Below are 14,407 nucleotides of genomic sequence, written 5' to 3' on the forward strand. Positions count from 1 at the left end.
GCAGAAAATATGCATTTTTTTGGTCGCAGCCACTGAAGCACAGTTGACAGAAAAATTATGCCATATAAATGCAGAAAATATAAATTTTTTTGGTTGCAGCCACTGAAGCACAGAGGCCAGAAAAATTATGCCATATAAATGCAGAAAATATGCATTTTTTTGGTTGCAGCCACTGAAGCACAGAGGCCAGAAAAATTATGCCATATAAATGCAGAAAATATGCATTTTTTTGGACGCAGCCACTGAAGCACAGTTGCCAGAAAAAATATGCCATATAAATGCTGAAAATAGTCATTTTTCGCCATACGTTGACCTTGTAGACATTGTTTGCCCAGTTTTTTTGGTTGCAGCCACTGAAGCACAGAGGCCAGAAAAAATTAAACCAGTAGGGTTTGCACCCTAGTTTGTAACGGTGGCGGAGGGAGGAGGACGCTAAAGGACAGCTGTGTGTGGAGTCATGAGGCTTGAAGAGAAGGACAGCTGCATAGAAGTCAGAACAAGTCTTCCGGCGTGCAGTAACCCTCCGAGATCCACCCCTCATTCATTTTAATAAAGGTCAGGTAATCGACACTTTTGTGACCTAGGCGAGTTCTCTTCTCAGTTACAATCCCTCCTGCTGCACTGAAGGTCCTTTCTGAGAGCACACTTGAGGCTGGGCAAGACAAGAGGTTCATGGCAAATTGTGACAGCTCTGGCCACAGATCAAGCCTGCGCACCCAGTAGTCCAGGGGTTCATCGCTCCTCAGAGTGTCGATATCTGCAGTTAATGCCAGGTAGTCCGCTACCTGCCGGTCGAGGCGTTCTTTGAGGGTGGATCCAGAAGGGTTGTGGCGCTGCCTTGGACAGAAAAACATTTGCATGTCTGACGTTACAGACTGGCCAAAGGGCTTTGTCCTTGCAGGTGTGCTCGTGGCAGGATTACTGGCACCTCTGCCCCTGGAATGTTGATGAGTTCCTGAAGTGACATCACCCTTAAAAGCATTGTACAACATGTTTTGCAGGCTGGTTTGTAAATGCCGCCATCTTTTCGGACTTGTGGTATGTTGGTAACATTTCTGACACTTTATGCTTGTACCGAGGGTCTAGTAGCGTTGCGACCCAGTACAGGTCCTTCTCCTTAAGCCTCTTGATACGGGGGTCCTTCAACAGGCATGACAGCATGAAAGACCCCATTCTCACAAGGTTGGATGCAGAGCTATCCATCTCCGCTTCCTCATTATCAAGGACTGCATCATCCACGGTCTCCTCCCCCCAGCCACGTACAAGACCAGGGGTCCCCAAAAGGTCACCACTAGCCCCCTGGGAAGCCTGCTCCTGTTGGTCCTCCTCCTCCTCCTCCACAAAGCCACCTTCCTCCTCTGACTCCACTTCTGGCACCTCTCCCTGCGTTGCAGCAGGTGCCTGGGTTCGTTCTGGTGATTCCGACCAGAAATCGTGCGCTTCCAGCTCCTCGTCACGCTGGTCTACAGCCTCATCTGTCACTCGTCGCACGGCACGCTCCAGGAATAAAGCGAAGGGTATTAGGTCGCTGATGGTGCCTTCGGTGCGACTGACCATATTTGTCACCTCTTCAAAAGGTCGCATGAGCCTGCAGGCATCGCGCATAAGCACCCAGTAACGGGGGAAAAAAATCCCCAGCTGTGCAGATCCAGTCCTACCACCCAGTTCAAAAAGGTACTCGTTGACGGGCCCTTTGTTGTTGCAGCAGACGTTCCAACATAAGGAGCGTTGAATTCCAGCGAGTCTGGCTGTCAGAAATCAAACGCCTGACTGGCATGTTGTAGCGCTGCTGAATGTCAGCAAGGCGTGCCATGGCTGTGTAGGAACGCCTGAAATGGGCCGACACCTTTCTGGACTGGGTGAGAACGTCCTGGAATCCTGGGTACTTGGAGACAAAACGTTGGACTATTAAATTTAACACATGTGCCATGCAGGGCACATGTGTTAAATTGCCTAGTCTCAACGCTGCCAACAGATTGCTTCCATTGTCACACACCACTTTTCCGATCTGCAGTTGGTGTGGGGTCAGCCACCGATCGGCCTGTGACTGCAGAGATGACAGGAGTACAGATCCGGTATGGTTTTTGCTTTCCAGGCACGTCATCCCCAAGACAGCGTGACAACGGCGTACCTGGCACGTCGAATAGCCTAGGGGGAGCTGGGGGTGCACAGGTGTGGAGGAGGAGAAGGAGGACCCAGCAGCAGAGTAAGAAGAAGAAGAAGAAGACGAGGTAGAGAGCGATGGAGGAGTAGAGGTGGTGGCAGAACCGCGTGCAATCCGTGGCGGTGACACCAACTCCACTGTTGTTGTTGAGCTACCCATTCCCTGCTTCCCAGCCATTACCAAGTTCACCCAGTGGGCAGTGTAGGTGACATACCTGCCCTGACCATGCTTGGAGGACCATGCGTCAGTAGTCATATGGACCTTTGGCCCAACACTAAGTGACAGAGATGCGGTAACTTGGCTCTGCACATGTTGGTACAGGTGTGGTATTCCCTTTTTAGAAAAAAAATTGCGGCTGGGTACCTTCCACTGCGGTGTCCCAATTGCTACAAATTTGCGGAAGGCCTCAGAGTCCACCAGCTGGTATGGTAAAAGCTGGCGGGCTAAGAGTGCAGACAAGCCAGCTGTCAGACGCCGCGCAAGGGGGTGACAGTCAGACATTGGCTTCTTACGCTCAAACATGGCCTTCACAGAAACTTGGCTGGTGGCAGATGACTGGGAATGGGAACAGGTGGTCAAGGTGGAAGGCGGAGTGGAGGGTGGTTCAGACGGGTCAAGGAGAGCAGAGGTAGAGCAGTAAGATGCTGGACCAGAAGGAGTGTGGCTTTTAGTTTGCCTGTTGCCTTTGAGGTGTTGCTCCCAAAGTGCTTTGTGCTTGCCGCTCATGTGCCTTCGCATAGAAGTTGTACCTATGTGGCTGTTGGGCTTACCAAGGCTCAGTTTCTGACTGCACTCATTGCAAATTACAATGCTTTTGTCAGAGGCACACACATTAAAAAAATCCCACACTGCTGACTTTTTGGAAGTGTGCGATCTGGCGGTAACAGTAGAAGTTGGCGGAGTTGGCGGTATTGGCGGCAATGGCGGGTGCGTTGGCCGGCTGAACACAGGTGCCGATACATGTTGTTGCCCTACTGATCCCTGCGGGCTGTCCTCCCTGCTTCTTCTAGGTCTTATTCTCCTACTGCCTCTCTGACTCTCCGTCTCTCCATCTGAACTACCCTCCTCTTGCTCTCTTCTACTAGGCACCCACAAAACATCAATCTCCTCATCATCATTCTCCTCAGATGCATCAATTTCTTCTGACACATCACAGAAGGAAGCAGCAGCGGGGACCTCCTCCTCATCACTCATTATGTCCATCTCTATCGTGTTCTCTGCCAGAATTAAATCTGGTGTAAGGTCCTCATCTCCTTCATCTTCTTCTGGCAATAATGGTTGCGCATTACTCAGTTCAAGAAACTCATGGGAAAATAACTCCTCTGACCCCAGTGAAGAAGGGGCACCGGTGGTGGAGGAAGTGTTACGTGGGGTGGCCATAGCAGTGGAGGATGAGGAGGATGTTGTGGTAAAGTTAGAAACGGTAGAGGATGGGGTGTGCTGTGTAAGCCAGTCAACTACCTCTTCAGCATTTTGGGAGTTCAGGGTCATTGGCTTTTTAAAACTGGGCAATTTGCTAGGGCCACAGGATTGCATAGCAGCACGGCCCCTAGCACGGCCTCTGCGTGGCGGCCTGCCTTTGCCTGGCATTATTTTTAAAAAAACAACAACAACAAAAACTCAGTTGGTTTTTCTGGAAACGATAATACACACAGCTAGATGGCAGTTTGAAGAAAACAGTGTGCAAATAATGCCTACAAGGTCAACGTATACACAGCGGTGGATACGGATTACGTAAAATATATGAATGCTGCTTGAAAAAAAGTAACTCAAGTGGTTTTTCTAGAGACGATAATATTATCAATATTTAGACAAAATGTGAACAAGCTCACACAGCTAGATGGCGGTTTGAAGAAAACACTGTGCAAATAATGCCTACAAGGTCAACGTATACACAGCGGTGGATACGGATTACGTAAAATATAAGAATGCTGCTTGAAAAAAAGTCACTCCGGTGTTTTTTCTGGAGACGGTAATATTATGGATATTTAGACAGAATGTGAACACGGGCACACAGCTAGATAGCAGTTGGTTGAATAACACACTGGGCAAAAAATGCCTACAGGGCAAATAATGCCTAAAAGGTCAACGTATACACAGCGGTGGATACGGATTACGTAAAATATAAGAATGCTGCTTGAAAAAAAGTCACTCCGGTGTTTTTTCTGGAGACGGTAATATTATGGATATTTAGACAGAATGTGAACACGGGCACACAGCTAGATAGCAGTTGGTTGAATAACACACTGGGCAAAAATGCCTACAGGGCAAATAATGCCTAAAAGGTCAACGTATACACAGCGGTGGATACGGATTACGTAAAATATAAGAATGCTGCTTGAAAAAAAGTCACTCCGGTGTTTTTTCTGGAGACGGTAATATTATGGATATTTAGACAGAATGTGAACACGGTCACACAGCTAGATAGCAGTTGGTTGAATAACACACTGGGCAAAAAATGCCTACAGGGCAAATAATGCCTAAAAGGTCAACGTATACACAGCGGTGGATACGGATTACGTAAAATATAAGAATGCTGCTTGAAAAAAAGTCACTCCGGTGTTTTTTCTGGAGACGGTAATATTATGGATATTTAGACAGAATGTGAACACGGTCACACAGCTAGATAGCAGTTGGTTGAATAACACACTGGGCAAAAAATGCCTACAGGGCAAATAATGCCTAAAAGGTCAACGTATACACAGCGGTGGATACGGATTACGTAAAATATAAGAATGCTGCTTGAAAAAAAGTCACTCCGGTGTTTTTTCTGGAGACGGTAATATTATGGATATTTAGACAGAATGTGAACACGGGCACACAGCTAGATAGCAGTTGGTTGAATAACACACTGGGCAAAAATGCCTACAGGGCAAATAATGCCTACAAGGTCAACGTATACACAGCGGTGGATACGGATTACGTAAAATATAAGAATGCTGCTTGAAAAAAAGTCACTCCGGTGTTTTTTCTGGAGACGGTAATATTATGGATATTTAGACAGAATGTGAACACGGGCACACAGCTAGATAGCAGTTGGTTGAATAACACACTGGGCAAAAAATGCCTACAGGGCAAATAATGCCTACAAGGTCAACGTATACACAGCGGTGGATACGGATTACGTAAAATATAAGAATGCTGCTTGAAAAAAAGTCACTCCGGTGTTTTTTCTGGAGACGGTAATATTATGGATATTTAGACAGAATGTGAACACGGGCACACAGCTAGATAGCAGTTGGTTGAATAACACACTGGGCAAAAAATGCCTACAGGGCAAATAATGCCTACAAGGTCAACGTATACACAGCGGTGGATACGGATTACGTAAATATAAGAATGCTGCTTGAAAAAAAGTCACTCCGGTGTTTTTTCTGGAGACGGTAATATTATGGATATTTAGACAGAATGTGAACACGGGCACACAGCTAGATAGCAGTTGGTTGAATAACACACTGGGCAAAAAATGCCTACAGGGCAAATAATGCCTACAAGGTCAACGTATACACAGCGGTGGATACGGATTACGTAAAATATAAGAATGCTGCTTGAAAAAAAGTCACTCCGGTGTTTTTTCTGGAGACGGTAATATTATGGATATTTAGACAGAATGTGAACACGGTCACACAGCTAGATAACAGTTGGTTGAATAACACACTGGGCAAAAAATGCCTACAGGGCAAATAATGCCTAAAAGGTCAACTTATACACTACTACAGCGATGGATACGGATTACGTAAAATTTATTATGGCTGCTTGAAAAAAGTCACTCCGGTGTTTTTTCTGGAGACGGTAATATTATGGATATTTAGACAGAATGTGAACACGGTCACACAGCTAGATAAACAGTTGGTTGAATAACACACTGGGCAAAAAATGCCTACAGGGCAAATAATGCCTAAAGGTCAACTTATACACTACTACAGCGATGGATACGGATTACGTAAAATTTATTATGGCTGCTTGAAAAAGTCACTCCGGTGTTTTTTCTGGAGACGGTAATATTATGGATATTTAGACAGAATGTGAACACGGGCACACAGCTAGATAGCAGTTGGTTGAATAACACACTGGGCAAAAAATGCCTACAGGGCAAATAATGCCTAAAAGGTCAACTTATACACTACTACAGCGATGGATACGGATTACGTAAAATTTATTATGGCTGCTTGAAAAAAGTCACTCCGGTGTTTTTTCTGGAGACGGTAATATTATGGATATTTAGACAGAATGTGAACACGGGCACACAGCTAGATAGCAGTTGGTTGAATAACACACTGGGCAAAAAATGCCTACAGGGCAAATAATGCCTAAAAGGTCAACTTATACACTACTACAGCGATAGTAAAATAAAAAAAAGTTAAATAAAAAAAGAATGAATATTAAAAAAAAAAAATTAAAGTTGGTGCTGCTGAACTACTAGGAGCAGCAGATTAGCACACCAGTCCCACTCCCCAACACTGCTAGACTAATAGCACTGGGCTCTTATAGTAGTAGTAGTAGTAGTAGTAGTAGTAGTAGTAGTAAAACAACAAAAAAATAAATAAAAGCAGTCCTTACAAGGACTATTGCTATTGCAGCAGTCAGCAGATGAGATCAGAAGCAGGACAGCTGCCCACTGCAGCTACATACAGAGCACTGCAGTAGAAGGTAGATTACTAGCCAGCAAAGCTACCTAAGCTTAAATGTCCCTCAAACCCCTGCAGACTTCTGTCCCTCCAATAACAGAGCAGTATCAAAACGATTACTAGCCAGCAAACTTTCAACTGTCCCTGAAATCACTAACAGGCAGCAGCTCTCTCCCTACACTATCTCTTCAGCACACACAGGCAGAGTGAAAAAACGCTGCAGGGCTTCGGTTTTTATAGGGAAGGGGAGTGGTCCAGGGGAGAGCTTCCTGATTGGCTGCCATGTACCTGCTGGTCTGGGGTGAGAGGGCAAAAAAAAGCGCCAACAATGGCGAACCCAAAATGGCGAACGTCGCGCGACGTTCGCGAACTTCCGGCGAGCGCGAACACCCGATGTTCGCGCGAACAAGTTCGCCGGCGAACAGTTCGCGACATCTCTACTGTACAAGGCGTGAGACGGAAACGTAGTCAGAACAGGCCGGGTCTGGGCAGGCAGAATACAAGCGTAGTCAGGCAGGCAAAGGTCAAACCGAGTGATCAATCAGAAGGGTTAGCAAAAGAGGTAGTCGGTATTCAGGCAAGGGCCAGGATACTAGAGTTCAGGATAGTCGATAATCAGGCAGGGGTCAAAGTAAAGGATCAGATCAGGATTCAGAACAGCACAAAGCTCGAGGTAACAAAACCTATAACGGGCAGTGTGTAAAAAGAAAATGTACCTTTAAATACTTTTAAATTTCGCACAATTGCATGCTGGCGTCATTAAGCCAGCGCGCCTGCGCCTTTAAATTACAAGGAGGCGCACCGCACGCGACCTAAGAACCGGCGCCTGTAGCGTTAGAAGGACCAGCACGGCGCGGCAGGAGTCCCCCCACTAGACCACCAGGTACGATCGCTACAGATTCCAAATGGAGAAGACAACCCTTTGCATTACATACCTTTTGTTTGCCACTAATTATTATCATTGCTTATTTATATAGCGGCCATTTCCCTGTTTGAGTAAAAGCCTATTAATCTACTACATCTCTGTGGTTTAGAACTGTTGGAAGAATTATGAGTCCCAGGTACAGTTAGAATATGCAGCTACACAGAGATACTGGTCTTGTTAAAATAAAAACGAAATTGTGAGGCAACAATTCTAAAAACAGTGTAGGATAATGGGTGGACACAAGCCAACTGTTTCCATGGGGACTCAGAATAATTATTATTATTCAAATTCCAATTTTTTAACATTCGATCATGAAAAAGCATCACCATTTTTTTTCACAATCGCATTTTTTCAATTATGAAAATGTTTTAATTGAATCACAATAAAAATCACATTGTTCCATCCATTTTTCCAAGTTACAAAACTTGTAGAATAGCTTGAATGCTGAAAATGCACCTACCATGGACTTATAGAAAGGTTTGCCAGGTATTTTGAGCGATAGAAATCAGAAATTTGAGTTCAGAAAACTCAAATTTGAAAATTTTAAGATCAGTGTCTTTGTCACAATTTTCTCTGTTTGCAGAAAAAAAGTAAATTTTATATATTTTTATATATTGTTAATTACAATTAAGAGTTATGGGCTTATTTATAAAAAAAAAAATCGAATTTGTAAGGTCTTTTTTCTACTTCGAATAAAACCATGTTTTTTCCTGAAGGCTAAAATATTGAACTGCTGTGTCTGTCTTTCCATATTTTGCAAATTCACATTGTGTTTTCATGAGTGCGGCCACTGTGCGAGGTTCTGTGCGAAATTAAATTCGCAATTTGCTAAACTGTTTTGTGAATATTTTTTCCATCACCAAAGTTGTGGCGTAACTCAAATGCAGAGTGTGCGCATAAATATTCCTAATTTAGTTTTTGCCATAATTAAAAAAGCCCTTATGGACATTAGGGGGCAGATTTATTAAGGGTCGAGAAGTAAATTCGAATTTTCAATTGTCAAAATTCACACATTTGAATTTAAATCCCCCTATTCGAATGTAAATATGAATGTGAAATGTATCACACCTCGACCATGGAAACAGTCCTAATCATAGGAGGATGGTGTTTTTTTGTTTTGTTTGGGGAGGCTAAAGTTGGCAATTCTCAGGCTGACTTAAAGCGAGTGTTGGATGTAGCAGATTCACTGCTGGTCCAACTATGCTAACTATGATTTTTCTAAAGAAATCTGTTTTATCTGCACCGGAATAGCTATATCTCTGGTAAGCACTTACTGACAGCCAGACAGCTAGTATACTGTGTCAGTCATCTCCATCACATTAAACCATAATAGAAATTGGCATCACTATCATATTATACAATGAGAGTAGTTGGTTCTACACCCCAAGCATATTATATAAAATTAAAGTCTGTGGATACTGACACCCTTACTACAGTATATTATTTACAGTGCTTTCAACCCAACAACATTATATGCAGTGACACAGCAACATAGTAATTTTTGGTTGAAAAAAAGCTGCATGTCCATCAAGGTCAGCCTTCTGACTTAAATGAAACCTGTTTAGCTGCAGTTGATTTAAAGGATACAAAGAGATGCATTGAATAATTACAAAACAAGGATTTTATATGTAGTGAGAGGTACTGGGCACTCACACACCAGGTACAATACGGAAATTGTATTGCAGTGGGTACTGACCCCCTAACACTGTGGATACTGAGATATCAGAAACTATTTATCTAATGAGATGCAGGAACATTAGCGTTAGGGATACAGCCAGGGTAAATGACTTTCCAGTTTCATTTTTATAATGTCCGCCTGTGCTAATTTCACGTGTTACCCTCAGAATAACAGATGCAGGACATATGAAATGCTAATTGCATATTTTATAACCTCCTAAAAAACAAAACAGGATAAATACAATTGAAATGTGACGTATTAGACCCACAAATCACATCGCAGGATACATTTCAGATTTCATGAGTAATACAGAACAGAACATATATTGGGGTAAATTTAGGGGCCAATTCATTAACTTCGAGTGAAGGATTCGAAGTAAAAAAACTACGAATTTCGAAGTGTTTTTTTGGCTACTTTGACCATCGAATGGGCTACTTCGACCTTCGACTGCGACTTCGACTTCGAATCGAATGATTCGAACTAAAAATCGTTCGACTATTCGAGCATTCGATAGTCGAAGTACTGTCTCTTTAAGAAAAAACTTCGACCCCCTAGTTCGCCACCTAAAAGCTACCAAACCCAATGTTAGCCTATGGGGAAGGTCCCCATAGGCTTGGCTAAGTTTTTTTGGTCGAAGGATAATCCTTCGATCGTTGTATTGAAATCCTTCGAATCGTTCGATTCGAAGGATTTAATCGTTCAATCGAACGATTATTCCTTCGATCGCAGTATTTGCGCAAAATCCTTCGATATTCGAAGTCGAAGGATTTTCATTCCGAGTCGAATATCGAGGGTTAATTAACACTCGATATTCGACCCTTGATGAATTTGCCCCTTGCAGTTGCCATAATTAAAAAGCCCTTATGGACATTTGCAATTCTGTTTGCAAATTAAATTCGCTACTCTTATCCAGCTTTTTAAATTTAACCGAGCACAGGACAAATAAATTCACTGTGCAAACCATTCTGGCCTGCTCAAAGTTTATAAATGATTCTCACAGTCTCATATCTCATTGTTGTCTATAACAGTACATGCTGGGGCAGATTTATCAAGGGTCGAAGTGAATTTGAGGGAATTATCGAAGTCAATCGATAGTCATCGAAAAGGATACTTCGACTTTGACTACGACTTCAAATTCGATTAGAAGTAAAATAGTTCGAATATTCGACCATTCGATAATCGAAGTACTGTTTCTTTTAAAAAAAAATTGCGTTCAATACTTCGCCAAATTAAACTTGCCGAAGTGCTATGTTAGCCTATGGGGACCTTCTAGAGCAGTTTTTTGAAGTCGGAGAAGAATTGTTCGATCGATCGCTGAAATCCTTTGAATCGTTTGATCGAACGATTAAATTTCAACCGCAAAACGGCCAAATTAGATATTCGAAGTCGAATTATTCCAATTTGATGATCGAATTTTGAAGTATTTTTACCTTTGAAATTCGACCCTTGTTAAATCTGCCCCGATGTGTGTCTGCCCATTATTTGCTAAGGGTAACTAGAAATAAGGCAATGTCTGGCCTTGATATGAGGCACCAATTAAGCTCAGTATTTGGAAACAGGAAACAAATACTTCAGAAGAAGGACAGAAGAAAATAATATAATATGGTGTCCCAAATAACCAATCCAGGGAAAGATTTCCACTGGAAAAATGAATCCACTATCATATTATAGGGGTAATGTACATGAGTTTTAAAAAAACAGAGGTAGATGAAATCCGAAGGTGCAAGAAAATAGACAAAAAGAAAAACAGGATGAAAAGTACAAAAGCACAGGCACTTTTTGACATTCCTAATCTTTAAATAACTGTAACATTGCTATTTAATTTGAGGAACCATAGCAATGATAAAAAACACCAGACATTTGCTTTTTGAATAATTTTAATGGTTAAAAGAAAAACTACTTCTCCATCTTCTTGTGTACAACATCCTCAAATATTCTTTCAAAATACTCGTCACTCACGAATACAAAGTTATTACCATTCAGACTTCCTATATTTAGATGACAATACTTCCGGATTACCGTTATTGCACTAGTGCAGTTATTCATTGTTTTAATGATTCATGGTCCACTTAGCCTGAAATTGCTGTTACTGAAAACTAAAGGTACATTTTGTAATATTCCCAAATAATAAAGCATGCCAATGTCTACTTGAAGGCTCTACAATTAAACTACAACTTAAACTTATTTGCAACTTGTTTACAAATCTACACACATTTGAAGTCTATTATACGTTGCAAACATGCACTCGATTTATATTTAAATAAATAAAAACTTTAGAATCTTTCAGAATTGTATTCAAATTAGGACTACCAGTAACTAATAAGGAAAATTATATTCTTGAGGAGTGCCTAGTGCACTGTTTTATGGTTACTTAAAGGGATACTGTCATGGGGAAAAACATTTTTTTTCAAAATGAATCAGTTAATAGTGCTGCTCCAGTAGAATTCTGCACTGAAATCCATTTCACAAAAGAGCAAACAGATTTTTTTAAATTCAATTTTGAAATCTGACATGGGGCTAGACATTTTGTCAATTTCCCAGATGCCCCAAGTCATGTGACTTGTGCTCTGATAAACTTCAATCACTCTTTACTGCTGTACTGCAAGTTGGAGTGATATCACCCCCTCCCTTTCTCCCCCCAGCAGCCAAACAAAAGAACAATGGGAAGGTAACCAGATAACAGCTCCCTAACACAAGATAACAGCTGCCTGGTAGATCTAAGAACAGCACTCAATAGTAAAAACCCATGTCCCACTGAGACACATTCAGTTACATTGAGAAGGAAAAACAGCAGCCTGCCAGAAAGCATTTCTCTCCTAAAGTACAGGCACAAGTCACATGACCAGGGGCAGCTGGGAAATTGACAAAATGTCTAGCCCCATGTCAGATTTAGCAGAATTCTGCTGGAGTAGCACTATTAACTGATGCGTTTTGAAGAAAACATGTTTTCCGATGACAGGATCCCTTTAAGCTAGGGTTGACTGTGGTTACATGGGGGTATTTACTAAAACTTGACTTTAAATTAAATTGACCAAACTACAAAACCCAATTTACTTTGCTGGGCATCAATCAAAACTCAATCAGAAATAAACGAATGAAAGCTTGGGAGGGTGCCAGATCTAGCTTCAAATTTTCAAGAATATATCAGATACGGCTCTATTGCTCCATCAAGTGGAATTAATGTTTCTTTTTTTTTTTGCTCATCAAAACTACGGGAGAAAATCAAGTATGAAAAAGATTTTAGATAAAACTTTCCCTTAGCAAAAGACTTAAAAAATTTAGCAAAAAAAAATGTAAACAAGTATTAGATCTTCGTGTTAGTCATAAAAATGAGTTATGTGCAATTAAAGTTCACACTTTAATCAAATTATTACAGTTTTAATTTTTATTATTATCTCTGTAAATTGTTATTGTAAGTCTTTTATTATATACTATCCCACAAACCTAAAAAAATGTACCAAGTCACCATGGTGTGCTTACCTCAATATTTGTAATCGTCAAAGAAATATGTTTTCTCTGTTTCTTCATCATCAATTTTCTTTACAGTCCGGGGAAATGCAAGTTCAGAGATGTTCTTTGCGTAATTCTTCTCTATTTCCTATCCTTTAAGAGACCAGTATTTTGTTTCTGAAGGAAAAAAGCATCAAGAACATAAAATATTGTTGTATGGTGAACATAAGTTGTTCTATTGAAGGATAATACATTATTTCCTACAAAAGTGAAAGAACATTGGATTTTGGCTTAATGAAGATGTGCAGAATTACATAGTAGAATTGTTATTTAGGGTGTTATTTACTAAAACCTGAATTTTTCTGGTCAGAGTTTTAAAGGGGAAAACACGAATTATTATGGAAAAAAACATATTTTTTGAGATTTATTTTCCCCCGAGTCCAAATCCAAAAACTCCATCTCAAACCTGCCAGGGTCATGCAGAACTCAATGGCAGATGTCCCTTTTACAATTGGAAGATATCATGATCTGTATTGGGTTTCATACGATAATCCGAATAAATTGTAGTTTTCTGGTGATAATCTGGTGTTAAATTCGAAAAATGTGCATGATTCAAATTTTTTTCACAATTTTATTGAGTTTTTTCCCACACTGAATTTTTCGAGTTATTTTATTGATAACTAAGGTAAAATTGTGGATGGGAGTTTGGTTGAATTTGTTTTAATAAAATAATGAGGAAATTAGGAGTTTTAGTAAACAGCCCCCTTATTGTTTTAAGTATAATCCAGAAATATACAGATGTTTTAGAGACTGAGAAGCTAGATCATAATGTCCCTTTAGAGACATTTAGGGGATTATTTACTAAGCTCCGAATACCCGAAATTCCCCAGAAATCCGAACAATTCGTGATTTTTTTATAAAATCTGACTTTTAAAAAAATCACGAATTTTTCGGAATTTATTAAACCCCGAGGGCTAAAAAGCCCGAATATAAAAACACGGCATCTCAAACCTGTTGAGGTTGCAAAAAAGTCAATGGGATTTTTGGTTGTGTCGGGGGTTTTGGGCAATTTCACAATGTTTTCGGAGCTTTCGGGGGAAAACTCTGAAAAATTTGGAGATTTTCGAGGAAAATTCACCAAAAAATTTTGAAAATCTGAGCTTTTCCCGCAAAACAATTTTTTGGGAAAATGTAATGATAAATAAGCGTTAAAAACCCGAGCGGGTTAGATCAGAGTTTGTAGCAGCTGATATTGAGATGAATTCGGACCTTGATAAATAACCCCCTTAGAGTCCCATTTATCAAAGGTCGACTTTTGAATTCAGGTGATTTTTTTTTAAATTCGACTATACTTACAAGACTGGGAGGTTATTTAAGAAAAAATTTGAATGGCTACTATTCGATTGAATGGTTTCACCTGAAAAATCTGAATCCTATTGGATTCATATTCAATTCGTACAAATTTATCTCCCTAAAAAAAACTTTGAATGTTAGGAAGGCTATTAACATCTCTAAAGACCTCTGCCATTGACTTGTAAATGAATTCAGCAGGTTTTAGGTGG

This window comes from Xenopus laevis, chromosome 2S (genome assembly GCF_017654675.1).
Source record: "Xenopus laevis strain J_2021 chromosome 2S, Xenopus_laevis_v10.1, whole genome shotgun sequence".
NCBI lineage: Eukaryota > Metazoa > Chordata > Amphibia > Anura > Pipidae > Xenopus > Xenopus laevis.